The sequence below is a fragment of the Sciurus vulgaris genome (genome assembly GCF_902686455.1).
Source record: "Sciurus vulgaris genome assembly, chromosome: 2".
NCBI classification, from domain to species: Eukaryota; Metazoa; Chordata; class Mammalia; order Rodentia; family Sciuridae; genus Sciurus; species Sciurus vulgaris.
In genome coordinates, this window is record NC_136462.1 from 136,125,633 (window position 1) to 136,144,600 (window position 18,968).

At 33.5% G+C, this 18,968-nt stretch overlaps 1 protein-coding gene across 13 annotated transcripts in view; it reads right to left on the reverse strand.

Moving 5' to 3' along the window:
- LRRC28 (leucine rich repeat containing 28) overlaps nt 1–18,968 on the reverse strand; it is a 134,686-nt gene that overhangs the window by 70,471 nt on the left and 45,247 nt on the right. The gene's annotated exons all lie outside the window — the stretch shown is intronic.

Genomic DNA, 18,968 nt, shown 5'->3' on the forward strand with positions numbered 1-18,968 from the left:
TCCCTCATAAGCACAAGGCCCTGGGTTCAATCCCCAGTACCGCCAAAAAAAAAAAAAAAAAAAAAAAAAAAGCAGTGAGTCCTTATTTCATAGGTGTTATTTTATGGAACAGCAACCAAATTTGGGAACACCATCATAACTTGCCATTTCCTCCACAAATCAGAGACAAATAGAGAACAAATGTTGTGTGCCACATGATAGCTCATGTTATGGTTTGAATGGATTCCCTAAAAGTTCATGTTTTGGAAACTTAACCCCCAAATTTGGATGTTAATGGTAGTTGGAGATGGGGCACTTTGGAAGGCAGCATTAGATGAAGTCATGAGAGGAATCCCACATTCATGACAATATTATAGGAAGAGGGAAGAGACCTAGAGGGCTTGCTTTGTCCCACGTGATACCCTCCACCACTTTTCGATGCAGTGAGGCCCTCACTCGATGCCACCACCAAGCTCTTGGACTTCACAGCCTCCAGAACTTCAAGATAAATAAACTTTTATTCCTACTATTCTTTATCAATTATCCTGTCTCAGGTGTTTTATTACAGCAACAGAAAACAGACTAAGGTCACACCTGAAAATATAAACTGAATTTATCTTCATCTCTCTACCTCTATTGTTAACACAGCAAGCTAAGTACCACTACCACCTCTTTTCCTGAGCTCACAAAACAGCATTCCAGCTTTTTGCTTCTCTTTCTAATACATTTTATACCCAGAAGTCAAAGTGATATTACTGTAGGTCACATCATGTTCCTTCTCTGCCCCAAATTCTGCCCTGGCTTTCTACTGCAGATCAACAGGTTACCAGCAACAGTCCCCTGATCAGCCCTGGCCTCCCTCCTTCAACCACCTCACTAAAATCGAATCACCTGTCCTTCTGTCTGGCCCAATAAAATGTCAAGTGATTTCTTCCTTCAGAGCCTTTGAATCTGTTATCACCTGTCAGGAATGTTCTTTGCCTACCTCTTAAACATGCAGATTGATTCTTTTTTATTTGTTTGACACTGGGAATTGAATGCAAGGCCTCATGTATACTAAGCACACATTCTACCACTAAGCTACATCCTCAGCTCAAGAGATTCATTCCTGTCTTTCAAGACTTTATTATATTTTCACTTTATTATATTTTCATGACTAGGTCCTCCATTTCTCAATTATAGCATCTATCATTTATTTCCTCCCTTGCATTTATCATAATTTGTTTGGTTTACTAATTTATTTACCTGTTAAACTATATCTGTAACTCCCACTGGAAAATAAACTTTTTAACAGCAGGGTTCCTGCTCTAGCTCTGTCTCATACATGATAGATGTTCAGTAAATATTATGAGATAATTAACAAGTTTCTTAAACTGCCTCACTTGTTAAGTGAGCACAGACCAGAGTGGAGCTAAAAAATAGAAAAAAAATTTTAAAAAGCACACAATTCAGACTTGTTGCTTAATAAAATTACAATTGTTGTGGGCTTTGGAGGTGACTCAAATCCTGGAAAAAAGAAATGTGAAATTCTAGGCTGCCAAAGGCTTATTACATATTGAATACAATTTAATTTTCATCAATGTCTCATAATTATCTCTGTGAAAGCAAATGACAGTATTTTATTAAGAAATTGCTGACAGAAGACCCAAATGCTAAATATCCTCAGATCTTTATGTATTTTCTAATTCTTACCTGTTATTTCCTATAGCTGGTATAGTTTTAGAGAAATAAATACAATGTGTGTAACTTACAGAATAAAATAATGTTTGGTAGGGTACCCTCCTTTTCTATTTCCTGGAATACTTTGAGAAGTATTGGAATGAGTTCTTCTTTGAAGGTCTTGTAGAACTCGGCTGAGAATCCATCTGGTTCTGGGCTTTTCTTGGATGGTAGATTTTTAATGGCTTCTTCTATTTCATTGCTTGATATTGATCTGTTTAAATCGTGTATGTCCTCCTGGTTCAGTTTGGGAGGAGCATATGTCTCTAGAAATTTGTCAATGTCTTCAGTAGTTTCTATTTTGTTGGAATACAGATTTTCAAAGTAGCTTCTCATTATGTTCTGTATCTCAGTGGTGTCTGTCGTGATATTTCCTTTTGCATTATGTATTTTAGTAATTTGAGTCTTCTCTTTCTCTTTGTTAGTGTGGCTAAGGGTTTTTCTATTTTGTTTACTTTCTCAAAGAACCAACTTTTTGTTTTGTCAATTTTTTGAATAGTTTCTTTTGTTTCAATTTCATTGATTTCAGCTCTGATTTTAATTATTTCCTGTCTTCTACTACTTTTGCTGTTATTCTGTTCTTTTTCTAGGGCTTTGAGCTGTAATGTTAGGTCATTTAGTTGTTGACTTTTCAAAATAATGTAACTAAATTTCAGCAAGCATTTCAGAAGCTATGTAAGCAAACAAATATTGTCCTTCAAGGTCAGAAGCCAGCAAAGTCATCCAATGATTTGTTTTCATATATTTTGAATGCCTATTTTGGACTTGCCTTGATAGACAATTATTACCTGGATTCTAGGGATCAAATCCACTCTAAAAATGATAAGGATCTGCCACCACAATTGTATTAAGAACATTCCTGAAACTAAAGGTTTAATTGAGATTAGTATCCTCAGAATAGCATGTTCAGTGACAGTTCAGAGATATAATAATGATCTCTTTTTGGAATCATTTAGAAACTCTAGTAGGAGATCTTATTTCAACTTAAAAACCATGGAGTCCTTATTGAAACAAATGTCTTCAAAAATAATTAAAGAAATGAATGATGTGGTTTTATGAATTTGGAATCTACATATATTTGTTTTTACATCACTTTCACATTTGAGAAGGTACTATCAAATCCATCCAGTTTGGAAAAACTATTGTAACTCATCTACTGGATGGGTTAGAAATAGCTTGCATTTGGCTCACATCATGATCTAATAAGACTAAGGCAGAGCTTATTTGTGGGGCTCGAACAGCACCAGGGTACTTCTCCCATCTTTGTGCTTATGCTCCACTGTAACTTAACTTTCACGTTTTTCTTCCTATAAAATCAAGTGCAAAATGGACTTCAAAGGCACCATAGAGGTTAGCCCAGGGGTAGAGCACTTCCCTAGCATGTGCAACGCCCTGGGTTTCATTTGCCAGTTATCAGTTCTGCTTCCTCAAATGCTGAAGTTTTAACATTAAAGAAGCAGGCCGAGGCAAGCATATAAAGCAGATTTTTATTTAAAAGTAGTAGCACAGACTTCTCCCAGGAGGGAGAAAGGGGGCCATGTTGGTATTCTGGTATCCCAAGAAGTGAGAGCGCCCTGCCCTTTTTATAGACTAAAGTTTCCTTTGTTCTCCTGCATTATTCTCCCTTAGGTTGTTCATTTCCCCCTATCCTGTATAGTGACTGGGAGATGTTGGTGGAATGGCCAGGGGGTGAGCAGGTGGGCTGGAAGGGCCAAGGTGGAGTGCTAGGCAGGAAGGGAGCGGCAGCCCAGGAGACACTGATTATCTCTGTCTGCTCAGGAGTTGCTTTACTAACAACCTTTTGGGGAGGGGTGGTATCAAAGGGCACTGGAGACATGAACATTTCAATCTCCCAGGAGCAGTTTCCAATTTCCAGGACTCAGATCATTTTCTCGATTTGACCCAATTACCTATTCTACACTAACTACCTGTCCCTAATTCTGGCTTCACTAGGACAACTGCCCATGTACTACAATGTAAATTGGGAGACTTGCTTTGGAACCCATCCATCCATTATATTGGCCCTAAGGGATAATAGTCTGTAAACATGAACTTATTATTAACAGTTTTAATACTCCTAGTAATGCATTATTTAAGGCCTGCCAATATAGGAACAAAACTGTAATCATAAGCAGTTTGCTATATATCTATAACTTTGAATATATGGCAGGATAACAAAGGATCTGAGAATAAAATTAACAATATCTGAAAACACACTGGAAGAACCTATTAATCACATATTTTTCTAATATAAGCAATATGAGAACTTTTTTTAACAAAATCAAATTGATAATTAAGCCCTCTTAACAGCATAACCATTATATTTATGAAATATAACTAACACTATTTGAGAACTTGAAAATTAAATGTTTCTGAACATATAACATTTGAGAAAAAGAAACTGATTTGACTTAAATAGTTATGATCGGGTGGCGAGCTTGCCAATTAATTTCCAAGAGAAAAATTTTTAAATGGTAAAGACAGTACTTCAAGAAAGAAAATCACCTTGTTTTGACATTTTACTTGGTGCTTTGTGTGTGATTAAGTTATACACTAGAATCAATCTCCCTCAGTATTTTTCAAAATAAGTTATTTCCAGATATTTACTGATTATCTAACCAAATAATCAATTTGATATTTGAGGTACATGGCAAAATGCCACAAAGAATACTGCAGAAGACAAGAAAAAAATAACTAGAAAGTGTTTTTGCTAACTGGCAATTATAACTAACTGCTAAAGAGAAAAGGCACATCTCTCTTCTTCAGATATATTCTGTCTTTGAATTTTAAAAGTATTTATTATGAAACTTAGCATCTGTATTATTGCCTTGTGTCAGCACATGGATTTCTTCTTGGAAAAAAACCTTTGTCTTCCTCATTCTACAAGATTTATGGAGACCACATACGCAGATTTTCATTTTATGTTTTATTTTAGTGATTGTCTATTTCACAGATTTCTTCTAAGTAGGCTTTTCCTCTACTGAGGTAACACAAAGAATTTTCAGGCTTTGAGTTGAATGAAACCACTAGGTCTCCATTGTTGGCATAAAACTATTAGGATCACTGCCTTAAGAAATATCAAAACATCATAAGTTCAGAATAATTTTTTTAAATTTCACTACTTTGCAGAGAATAAAAGTAATACATATTTTGTTTTCTAGAAAGAATGATTTGATGACAACTGCTTTCATCTCACTTTCTAAACTAAAAACAGGGAGAAATTTTAAGGAGAAAAAATTTAGGGTATATACATTTCATGTTATCAAACTGATTAATTTCAGTTTCTTTGTATTTCCCATAAGAAAAGTAACCACTTTGAAAAACAGAGTAGTTGGTTGCTGATCCTCACTGATAGAATATTTAAGAAACACTTAAAAAACATGGTGCACAACATGCAAATCATGTGATTAAACAAAATTCTACAATAATTAAAATAATTCCACATTAAAGTAAAAAAATAACTAATTTCTAAATAAATATCCTTTGTAAGAAACAATAAGAAACTCACATTACCACTATTTACATAAGAATTTATAAACTGAATTTGTAAATTTCTGAATTTGCTTATTTGGGTCATCAATCTTAACACAAAAGTAACATCTTTAGATTTATTTTTTGCAATTGTTTAGCCTTATTGAAGTCATCACCTGCAGAATGAAAAAGTACTCAGAAGTGATTAATATCAAGGCTGGCAATAAAATAATGCACAGAAAGATGTAGACTTTTAAGCTTTTGTATGCTATTTAAACTTTCATTTCTATGTCCATTATTTATAATAATAAATAATGCTAATATGGTAGTACCTCATCACATATTTGGGGATTCCTTAGAACATGAAATGCAACAATTCTCATTTCCAATTTATTAGTTGTATTTATTTTACGTAAGAATGATCACAAATTTGTGAATAAAATTCTAAGAATTGGTTTCTTAATATTTTGGTTCACTGAAATGCAACAAAAAGTTAATAAATATGTATGCAGTGCTTCTATGAAAATCTTTATTACTAAGGGTCTCACAAGTTCTGTCACTATAAAATGAAAAAATAATCCAAAATACATATAGTTTCTGTCAAATACAAGTATCACAGAAAAATGTACTATGCTTCTAATGAGAACACATAAAAATATACTTCTTTTGATTTCTATTTATTCCTCAACCTTTGCAAAAATACTACAAAGAGAACTACTGCAAGCCAGTCAATATATACTAGAGTTCAAAAGTCTTTTATTGTGCTCTATAAATCTTTTGTTGTGCACTGCATTAACAAAGCTTTCAAATGCTACTCCATACCAGAAACTAACAGAATAGTGGAATAAAAAGAACAATCAAACTTGTAAACACATAAGGAATGGGAAACAATTCAACAAAAGTCATTTTTTCTTTTCAGAAATGCTTTAGGTGTAAAGAATATTAACAATTTCTAAGTTAATTTTAAGCTCCACTCTTCCATCCTATTAGTTGAACTCGTTTAGTAAAACAAAACAATTAGGTCAAAACAACACACATACACAAAAACTAAAACAATTCCCATATATAATCTACATTAATTTTATCTAAACCAAATAATTGCAATTATAGTTACTACAGAACTATGGAACACATTCATTTTGAGTAGTGTTTACTCAAACTATGTTCATGTAACTGCCAGTTTAAAGCAGTGTTTCCAGGGTCTAATGAGCTTAGGAAATACAATATGCTACACTGTTTATCATAATACACATTAGCATATTAAAGAGCAGTTATCTACTTAGGAAACCCATTTAACTGTGACTTAAAGGCAGGTTCCCATTCATTTGGCCATGGCAAACTTTTTTCACAGAGTATGTAGAGTAGAGGTGGTTTGGAAAATGCTGATAATCAACATTTTAACACACTTTTTTTTTTTTTTTTTTTAATCTGCTCCATAAGACGGGCCTAACACTGAAGAGTAGTTCTATTTTTGTTTTTTTCTTTTTTATAGGAAAAGTAAAAAGGAACTATTTTGGACTCTGCTCAAAGGAAAGAAAATGAAAATGAGATACAAAATCCTAGTTTATTTTAGCACTCATGGTCATTGTAATCCTTGAGCATGTGCAACATCTGTGAGGTTCTGATTAGTATAACTTTAGACTGTCACCTTAAGAAAACCTCCCCGGATGCCCAAATTTGTATCAGTCATGGTCCTTTCAACAGTTTTGCAGCTATTTTAATTTTAGTATTGCAGTCCTTCCAAAGGATGTTAAAAGAGTTTTCAAGTTAAATCTTACCTCAACTCTGTCTTTATAATCCTCTCCCATCATACATTGAATTTCTTCTCTCTTCCCTCTAGGCAAAGAGGCATTGAGTCCCTTAAAAAGTTTCATGTTCCCAATCAGGTAGCAGTAATTAAGAAGTATCTGATAGCATATGGAATGAGACCTATCCATAATCCCCTTTAAATTCTTCCACAAAAATATATCTTTCATTATTCACAGACGAGTGACTTCTCCCACAAAAATTCTTTACAACAAAAGTCCCAATCAGAATGCTAGTAAACGAAACTACAAGGATTAAAAAAAAAAAAAAAAGCCATTCTGGTTTGAAATAACAAAAATATGTACAAGTATTATTCAAATAACTACTATTTCCTTTGTATTCATTTTTATTAACAAAAATAGTTATGTAATATAAACCATATTTTATGAGTGACTAGAAATATAAAATGTTTTTGGGGGCGTGTAAAGGATTGAACCCAGGGGCACTTAACCACCAAGCTACATCCCCAGCCCTTTTTATTTATTTATTTTTGAGACAGGGTCTCACTAAGTTGCTTGGGGACTTGTTAGGTTGCTGAGGCTGGCTTTGAACTTGCAATCCTCCTGCTTCGGCCTCACAGGTCACTGGGATTACAGGTGTGTGCCACCTTGCCCAGCTCTGAAATTGTTTTTAAATTACCTTAAATTTGTCAATATAGTTACTACTAGCATTGTAAAAGGTTTACTGGATGAGCCAATGTAGTCTCAGAACTTAAAAGTTTTATGTCAAAATTTATAGAAAACATGAATTCATTTCATTAATGACACACAAGTTGCTAATTTGGCATTTCAGTCCATTTTTTAAATGTGATACCTTTTGTAAGAAATTCATATTTTAAAATAAAAAGGATGGGAAACAGGCTGCTAGTAGACGAAGATGATGTTTCTGATATTTTTTTTTGGTGGTACAGGATATCTAATCAAAGGCCTTTCCCGTGTGATACCTTATTTTAATCATGACCTTGATCATAGTTGATGCTTAACAAAACTAGAGCCACAAGATTTCAGTCAGCTTCAAGCCCTTCTACATCACCCCTCTTATTTTCTACAAAGTAGCAATGGCTAATCTGTGCAAAACTATTTAATAGTGAAAAAGAAAAAGAAAACCATGATTGATTCGAAGCATATGGACTCACAACTGCATGTGAATCTCCATTTACCTCAAAATTCAAAGTTTAATAAACAACAAACATATGGATTGCCAGTGACAGTGCTGACATATGATCCTGGAATTCTGTTTTCCACCACAAAAATCTTAGGATACTAGTAACTTTCCACTGACAGTTCATTTTAATTAGAGCATAAGAAAGTCCCATAGGCTAGTGGCCCAAAACACCAAGACATTTTTAGCATTATAAAACCCATTAACAAACACAGAAGAACAGCAGCACCTAAAACAATAACATGAATAGATTTACTCTTCTGTTGCCTAGACAGTATTGTCTGCTGATGTGCTGTTGTCTTCTCAATTATGCGTCATATTTTAGATTTTTAAAAATTCAACACAAATTATACTGTGCTCTTCTGGAAACTGTTACAATAGTTGCATGCTTACTTGTTTGAATGCATTTTTCATGATAAAATTACTTTTTTTCATCCTCTGAAGAGCTGAAAACCTATTAAAAAAACATTTTCTGGATTTTATTATTATATTTCCTTGGAGTAAAGAGAATGAAAATGATGATGATGCCCTAAGTAAATAAAATCCAAGATTTGAGGCTGTATATAAATCTTAATGTTTTCTGAGAAAAATATAATCAAAGATTTATATTTGGTTTTGATTATGTATTTACAAGTGAATCTGCAAGAATGGAGAAAATTCCATTGTCCTGAATGAACCACACTTCAGAAAAATGCTAAGGATAGCAAAAAGATTTCTAAAGCTATGTTTGTGTAATGGGTAGAAAATCTAAATAAACCCTCTGGCTCCATTTACTTTTAGTTGATTTTAAAAATCACTGATTTTTGAGGTCACACACTGAGCAATATATCCTTAGTCTCCACTAGCTTTGTTGTAAATGACACCTCTGACTGAAGTCACCTAATAGATTAAAACTGCTCTATGAACAATGAGTTTCACTATCTTCTCTCCTACAAGTTGTCTTTCTGTTATTTTACCCTGTATCTGGGGACAGTTGCCTTTCACTATTTTCCCCTGTTCTCTGAGGGAAGATGCATCCTAATGATCACCTGCAGGTTAGCGCTTCCTGGGAAAAGGAACTAAAAAGACATGAGTACTAAGACTTTCTAATCAGTAACTTTTCTTTCAATTTACTGAACCCAAAACATCTGGTGACCTACAAAAAACTATCTCTATGTCAGAAAAGCCTGCCTATTTGATGTGCTTTCCCTCAAATTCCTATAAAAGCCCTGCATCTGCAACCACTTGGTAGGATTTTTTTTTTTTTTTTTTTTTTTTTTAGGACAGGAGTTCCCATCTTCCAATTTGACAGTTTATTGCCAATAAAGCTCTTCCCTTGCCCTGATCAGTCTGTCTCTAGAATTTCTGGCTTAAAGAGGTGACAGTAGTACCAGACCTTTTGTGGTTTCACTTGCACTAAGAATAATTAGCTAACAAATGACAGGTAAAAGTATTCTACCTTCTCCACTAGGAAACTTTTGTCTAACATCTTAGAGAAGAACTTAAAGTCTAGGTTAGGAAAAGAGAATAAGAATTTCACACACTTTAAGGCAGTTTATCTATGCAGACAAAAACCATCCCAGTAACCGAAAGAATATAAAAAACACTATCTCAATGTTTTTGCCAATAACTGTGAACACAGGAACTTGTCCAGTAACTTTGGAATAGGAGAAATACCAGAGAATCAGGATGGAAAGATACTGTCACAAAATTCATGACAAAAATATGGATTCTTCAGTTCCATGAGCTCTTTAAATATTTTTACATAGTTAATTAAATAAATAGCTGAGAATATTTTAAAATAGTGGCAGCTAAGGACAGTGTGAAGAACTCAATTTAGTTTCTCCACCAAAGCAAATATAACACTGGACAAAACTACAAAATCATCATTTCAGAGCTCTGGAAATCAACCCAAGGCAGAAGACAAATTTAGAAATGTTTGTTCTTAAATACCTGTAAAGTTTCATTCAAAAACAGTGGAATCCACAGTCTTTTCTTGCTTGGGATGACTCTTACCCCATTCTTCCCTTTAGCTCAATCTGCAGGAATGGTAGCTTACCAAGGTATATCTGACTACAAAAGCCCAGTAGCCTGGCTACCGGAGGAGCACCCTTGATTGGGGCAAGGGACAAACTCCCAGTTTTGTCAGCCAAAAGTAACAAATTCTGAAGGAAAAGGAAAAGGAAAACTTGCCAACCAAGTATTCTATATCCAGCAAAACTATTCAAAGTCAAAATAAAATGTTCCCAGATGAATAAAAGCAGCTGCTAAGCGGATCTGCCCTAAAAGAAATGTTAAAGGGCTGAAAAAAATGATATTAGATGATAACTCAAAACCTACAGGATGGGGCTGGGGACATAGCTCAGTTGGTGGAGTGCTTGCCTTGCAAGCACAAGGCCCTGGGTTCAATCCCCAACACCGCAAAAAAAAAAAAAAAAAAAAAAAAAACCTACAGGAAAGAATCAAGCGCTTTCAAATTTATTGAAATGTTTTATGGGCTAGCATATGATCTATCCAGAATGTTCTGTGTGTGTTAGGAAAGAGAATCTATTGCACTTCATTTAAAGGAAGCATTAAGTTACTTCAACTTGGTCAACAGTGTTGTTCAAATTGTCTTTGTCCTTAATTGTTCTATCAGGTGCTGAGGAGTATTAAATTCTCAATGATAATTGAGATTTTTGTTGACCCTTTCAATTCTGTGATTTTTCTCCTTCATTTTGGGCCTCTTTTAAGTAATATACACATTTACAATTGTTATGTCTTTCTGATATCTTGACCCTTTTATTATTGTCCTTTATCTCCAATTGTTTTCTGAAAGTCTACTTTGTCTATTTTTAAAATAACTACTGCAGTTAAATAGTTATTGTTTGCAGGGTATGTTTTTCTTCCCTTTTATTTGGGTCCTACTTGTGCCTTTGAATCTAAAGTATGTTCTTTTTGACAGGATATAGTTTGGATCTTGCTTTATTATCAAGTTGGAAACTCTGTCTTTTGACTATAGCATTTACACCATACTGAATTATTGATAAGATTACATTTACATCTGTTATTTTGTTTTTTTATTATATCTCATGTCTTTGTTTCCTTTTTCCATTACTATTTTTATGTTATGTATTTTTATGTACTCTTTGAATTCCTTTATTAATTTTTTAGTTGTACTCATTGAACTATTTCCTTAGTGGTTGTTCAAGCTATCACACCATTAATCGGTCTCTTTTAGGTTAACACTGGTTTAATTCTGATAAAACAGCAACTTTACTCCAGCATAGCTCCATTTCCACCTTTTTTTCATTGTTATAACTATTGCTTTAAACAATAATTTTAAGAAATAAATATATAGTCTTTTATATTTTACATATATTTATCATGTCTAATAGATCATATTCTAGGGCAAAGATGGACAATTTTTTTTTCAGTAAAGGGCCAGATAATAAATACTTTAGGCTTTGCATGCCACATATGGTCTAATATTGCATATCTTTTGTTGTTGTTCTTAAAGTACTCTTTAAAATGTAAAAACCATTCTTAACTCTTAGGTCTTAATAATATCAAAAAAGGTCACTGACCAGATTTTGCCTGTGGGATGTAGTTTTCCAACTAGAGTTAGGCTACATAAAAAATTAAAATAAATAAAAAAGTCTTAATGAATTAAAAAGAAAAATGAAAAAACAGAATATCTAAGAATATTCTCTGATTACAACACAATTAAATTGGAAATCAACACTGAAGAGCAAACAGAAATATTCAAACACTTGGAAACTGAACAGCATATTTCTAAACAAGTCATGGGTCAAAGAAGAAATCATAAAGAAAACTAAGAAATATCTTGCAGTGAATGAAAACACACACAAAACATCAAAATTTATAAGAAGGAACTAAAACAGTTTTTAGAAATTTATACCTTGAAATGATTGCATGAGCAAGAAAAATCTAAAAATAAGTAATATAAGCTTTTATTGAAAGAAGGATAGAATAAGAAAAATAAACCAAACCGAAGCAGGCAGGGACAACATTTTTAAAGTATAGTACGGCATGACATGAAAGGGATCGAGATGCACTGCCTTAGAAAAACTCATACACAGGCACCACACAAGAACACAAACAATATTGTATCCATCCTCCTCCCCCTCCCCTGTCCCCTACCAAAAAAATGCATCATCAGTGCCCACAACCTTAGTAGAAAGAGAACACCTGGCACCCAGATCTTGGTATCTAAATACCACTCTCCAGTACAAGGAACAGAAAATACAAATGAGCTCAGAACATCTTGTAATGTCAGAAAATAAAAATATGATTGAAAAAGGATGGAGACATGCCAAAAAGGTACAGAAATCAACCAAGAGGAGCTCCCAATGGTCAAAGCCAGAAACATCTGAAGGATGAAATAATAATAGTGTTATAAGACAGAATATTCATGAGTTCTTACTGGCATAGATAAAGGGAAGATAATGGCAAGTTCTTCTTTACAAAATTCCAATTAATAAATGTAGAAGGAATGAGGGAAATGCAAATGCTACATAAGGCTAACATCATAGTAATGCTTGTTGAAGGCAAGATCTAACAATGGATGATAAAATAAGAGCATAAAAGTCAGAGAATAAATAGCACACAGGAAGCATCTAAAAGTCTTTCTAAGAGGGAAAAATAGAAAAAAACGAGTAGTCACCAACTTAATGAAGGAATTAAGGTTAATATCATTAGTGATAAGACATGCTCCCCAATATGATGTATTGAGAAGAACACAATATAATTTCTTTGGTATTCTTGACAAAAATGCATAATCTAAATCTAATATTAGTTCTTATACAAAGGAAAATAAGATTCTAGGCAAAGTGTATTCTTGTGCTAAGACTGCAGAGGTAATGAATCTGCACCAAGGCTTTCTGAAATTTTAATTACGAAAAAATACAAAAGTAACAAAAGGTGAGTACTACATAAGAAAATTTTACTTTCTCAAAACATTTTAAACAACAGGTGTTCTTCAAATTCATATATATTATATACATAAGTAGTTAATAAATAATAATATCAAATTCTTCAAGCATAACTAGGATTCCAGGTTGGAGACAGTGCAACTTCTCTTTCCCTTGGGATTACCCAGATAATAATTTCTCCTTAAGATCTGACTATGGGAAGTAGCAAAGTTTCTTCTCCATCTTCCATTTCAAATACATACTTTTTCCATCTCCCTTTGCTTTTACTCATTTAATGTTTACTGACTGCCCATATAAGGTCAGACCATCAAGTACTATAAAAATACAAAGATAAATGAGATTAATTATCCCATGCCTAAATATTGCTTATATAGTTTCTTATGCTTTTAAAATTATGACTTTTGAAATTTTGCTTTTGTTATTAAAGTTATCAGCTGCTTTAACTGATGCATCCTACCTAAATGCTGAGTTCCCTAAAATAGACTTTTTACTTCTGATTTTCACAATATCATCTTTTTACCCGTTTTCTTTCTTTTACCATCCAATAAAGCATCCCTGAAGACTATGACTTAGTTTTGCTTGGTTTAGAATTTTCTACAATCACAATCATGTAATCTGCATTCCTCTGTGACTGGCTTCTTTTGCTCAGTTATATTCATGAAAGTCAAACATTGCTGAATTCAGTTACCTGTTTCTTTTTGTTATTCAATAATATCCCAGTATATGAATTAGCTTGTTTCATCTATTCAACATTAATGTTAAATGACATTTATTTCTAGCTTGAGGCAATTATGAACATTATGAATTTAGTGAACATTACCACGTCTTTCCATTTAGTTATAGGAGTTGAACTGTTTGGTCACAAGTATTAATATCATAGACACTATAAGGTATGAGCCCTGTTGCTCCATGGGCTTATAATTAGTTTTGTCAGTACTTTTGAGTCATTCTAGTGGCTATCTAGTTAAATCTTATTGTGGTTTTAATTTGCATGTCCCTGATGACTAATGAGGCCATCTGGATTTCCTCTTTGTAAAGTGCTTGTCCAAGTCTCTTACTGATTTTAAAGCTAGACTGTTGATCTTTTCATTTTGATTTGTAGATTTTATTATGTATCTAATAATAACTCTCCAATTATATGTATTGCAAATATCTTCTACCTTTTCATTACTTCTCTATCTCAGGGTTCTACAAACTATGGCTGACATACCAACACTGGCCTGTTTGTGTACAATATAATGTTATGAAAATAAACCACATGAATTCATTTACATGTTGTCTATGACCTCTTTTGTGCAACAATAGTAGCTGAGTAGTTGGGATGAAGATTATATTGCCTATAATAATTAGTTCTTTACAGAAAAAGTAGTGATCTGTGCTGTGAACATGTTTTTTAAATATTAAAGTCAATTTTATTAATCTTTTCCTTTATATCTGTCCAGTTAGAAGTCTTTTCCTATGATGAGGTCATGAAGAAATTTACGTGCAGTAAGCAGGGGAGGTACTAGCTACATTTTTAAAATTGACTCCTAGTTTAATTGCATTGTGGTAAGAGAACAGTATGATTTTACTTATTGGTAGATTTTTATAAGTGTTACATGTGCCTGAAAAGAATACGTATTCTTAAATTGTACAGTATGGTACTCTGTTTTCCATTAGGTGAACTTTGAACAATTGTTTGTAGAAGTAATTTTAGGTCTAGGACAATGTTATCTTCCACCTGCAAAAATCTGATTTGCTTCTGTCAGAAACTTGGGGGCATAAGCAATCAAAAATGCAATTTCAGAAATTTCCCTGCTAACTAGAAGGTAGGCTGCAATTTATGCAAGAACTGCTCTATTTCATATTCATCTTATGAACTATTTCACCAGCAAAAATACTTTAGTATATATTCGAACAGATAAAGAATTATAAAAAACAAACCCACAATATCACTATTGTGCTTTGTAAAATTAATAATTTCCTAATATTATCTGATGGCTGGCCCATGTCCCATTTCCCATGATATAAAAACATAGTTTTACAACAAGTTTATTTGAATCAGAATCTTAAAAATAAATAAATAAATAAATAAATAAATAAATAAATCCAACAACTGAATTTGGCTGATATGACTCTTCTCAATTTCCCTTTTTTATTTTCATGTCTTTCTTCATGGAGTCACCAAAAATATTCATTTATTATTTGTTCAGTTTTCTTTGTCAAGATTACATTATGAGGGGTTAGTTTTGTAGCTCTGGGGTGGAACACTTGCCTAGCATGTGTGAAGCATCACAAAAAATAAATAAATAAAGGTATTGTGTCCATCTACAACTAAAAAATTTTTTTAAAAGATTACATTATAAGGATAGGGCCATATATTTCCAGTAACATCACCCTGCATAGCAGGACATAATGTCTGCCTGTCCCACTTTTAGTGAAGCCAGGATTAATTAGTGATTCTGGTGTTACAAGTGTAGTTCAGTCAATACAAATATCCCTATCAACTTTTTACCTAATGGTTTAGGAAACTGGAAATCATCTTTAACCAAGATAAGTATTTCGTTAGAGATTATAAAATGTTGATTTTTTTTCAATTCCATTATTCTCTCTGTATTTATACATTATTCTATTCTGGAAAATTCTCTTATTCAACTATTCAGTTTGGAAAAGGCACAGGAAAATGTTTGGTTCTTTCACTTCAAAATTTTTCAAAGACCAAGTTGGTACCTTGTTACCTTCCAGAATTTGCCAATAATTTTTTTAAAAGCACATTAAGAATCCATAGATGTTTCTATGTCTGATATGTCTCTACCCATGCCAGTCATTTTTCTTTTTGATGTTCCAACAATCCACTCGTGACTTCTGCACCATTTTCAAGCAGTTGTTGATTGTGCCTGTTTTCTGGCACGAGATGTGGATCTTCTACATGTTGTGCCTCAATACGGCAACACAGTACACTATGATCACTTAGGTGGGAAGTGATTTTTTTTAAAAGACTACAGTCTTTTTGCCCTGGGAACTCTTCACTATCTTGTAAGCTAGCTAACTCAAAACAATTCCACTACCCTACCCCTGCAAATTTTTCTAATTGTCTTTTAAGGGAGGGTTGGTTCAAGTCACCTAGTTTGCCAATTCTATAAGCAGAAATCTTTTAAAGCATAAAATTTTAAGTTAAGTAAAATAAAGCATGAAGAAACACACCAAGAAAAGAAATTGTGGAAGATACTACCCCAAAGCTTTTAAATATATAGTTAATAAATACAGAATAATGGAATTTAAAAAGTCAACATTCTATCATCTCTAATGAAATAATATATCTTGGTAAATATCATTTATAGCTTCCTAAACCACTAGGCAAAAAGTCAATAGGGAACTTTGTATTGGATGGGCCACACTGATAAAACCAGAATCACTAATTAATCATGGCTTCACTAAAAGTGGGACAGGCAGACATTATGTCCTGCTTCCTGGGTGATGCTACTGAAAATATATGGTTGTATACTTATAATGTAAACTTGACAAAGAAAACTGAACAAGGGATAAATATTTTTGTTGACTCTATAAGGGCACAGCAATTTTATTCAAATTTCATAATTCAGTAGCCAAAGAACCTACAAAAGATCACCCTAGCACTAGACTAAAAGTAAAAGTATAAGAAATTAGAAGTGAAATGGGAAATAACCACAAAAACTTAATGAGGATATTTATTAGTGGTAGCAAAAAGAGGATAATGCCCACCAACATATAGTCTGAATACCAAGATTATTTTTTTAACACCAACATTCTTTTTGAAAAAAAGTATTTTTAGTTGTAGATGGGCACAATACCTTTATTTTTATGTGGTGCTGAGGAGTGAGCCCAGTGCCTCACATGTTAGGCAAGTGCTCTACTACTGAGCTATAACCCCAACTCCCCGCTTGCCCCAAGATTCTTATAGAATGGAATTAACATGTTTCAATGCCTCAAATGTCAAGTCTATGTACTAAAAGGTAAGAAAAAAATGAAATGATACTTTAGGAAAAGAATACAGGGGCATCATTTTTTAATAGAATTCATTCTTTCCCTTGAGTGGCAAAAACAATAAAAATTCCTTTATCTAAGGCTACCATACTAAACTTCATCATATTACTTGTCCCAATCTCAAGTACAAGAAACAGTATTAAGGGATCTGCAATAAAAACCAGATCCTTCTACTGTCACGCTTCAGATGAGAACAGAACTCAAGCTAACCCAAACTCAATTGTAATTTTGTGAGACCATCAGTGGAAAATCTAGCTAAGCTGTGCTTGGACGGCTGATTCACAGAAACAGATAAGTGTGTGCTATTGTCTTAGGTCAATAAGTTTATGGTACCTGGTTATGCAAAAATAGGTAACTAATATAGTATTATAAGCTAGTCCATGATTTTAATTTCTTCACTCATATAAAATATTTGAATCATTTGAGAAGACTATACATTTCTGTTACTAGCTTAGAAAAAGTCCTAAACTGAGAATGAGAAGACCATGTGTGAGTCCTGATTTTACCTTACTAAGCCACCTTGTGTGAGGTTCACAACCTCAGTGTCTTGACATTCCTCATTTGTAATCAAGGATAAAACCTGCCCTGTGGATAAAAGAATGAATGCAATACTATGAATACGATTAGTCATCATATAAACCCAAATGTGACTGCTTCTCCCCAACTTCTGCTTCTACTTTAGTGTAAGCCACCATTATCTCTTGCTGGATTATTTCTGTGGATTCCTAACTGATTTCCCAGTGTTTATTCTTGGTTCCTACTTTACACAGTTGCCCAAGTGATTTCCTTTATACCTAAGAGAGATCATATCATTCCCAAGCTCAAAATCCTCCAGTGGCTTCCCATCACATCCAGTAGAGTCCATAATGACCAATGGCATACATAGAAAGTCTTTCCTGTTAACAAGAGCACACAGAACTTTAATAAGATCTGCAACTGAGTAATCTTTAATTTCCATTTAAAACTGAGATGCATTTTGGAGATCAGAAAAGAGGTTACCCTTGGAATGGGGGAGGTGGTAGCGACTGAAAGGAAGCATGGAGACTTCTGGGGTGTTCTGGCAACGTTTTATTTCTTGATCAGAGAACTGATTACAAAAGTGTACTTATTTGTGCAAATTTATTTACACAATACTTTTGATCTGTTCACTGTTCTACATGTAACTCCTTTTACATTTTACAAGGTGAATGAGTTGGACTAGACTCTTTGACCTCTACTTACTGGCTGTGTAACTTTGGGTAAAGTAATTAATTTTTCTAAGTTTCAGGGTGCTCATTTTTAATTAAAGTGAAAAAAAAAACGATTCTATACAACTGCAGTGACAGGAGCAAAAAGCAAAAACGAAATTAAACATTTAATAGAATGCCTGGCTTAATTTAAAAGCTTAATGAGTGCACTACTAACAATAGTATTTTCTCGATTATATAGGGTAAATTTACCACTTTTTGAAATAACTAAGATTTTATTATTACTAGCAATAATAGCAAAATACAACGTGTTTACAAATTAAAATTACTCAGCAAAAATATCTAAATGCTAGATTTTCACTAATGTTAAAAATTACTCAGTAACCAACAGGTGCCAATTTGGGTCTTTTACAACAGGGACCTTCCCTCTGACCACTCTTTAGCTGAAATCTTACTAGAACAGTGTCCTGTCAGGACAGCAAGACAGTGTCCTAAAAGGCCAGTGACAGAGTAACTATGAGCCAGTCTCTGCAGGATGTGAGTTCCTGGAGCAAAGGAAGAGACGGGGAGGCAGAAGAATGTGATGAGGAAGAAGATATGCTCAAAGAATATACATTTTTTAACCTGTAAACTTTTCTACAGATTTTCCTGTTAAAAAAACTAATGAACAGGATTAGAATCTTTGGCCACTGATGCTAGGGATGAAGATCTAACTACCTTATTCAGACAC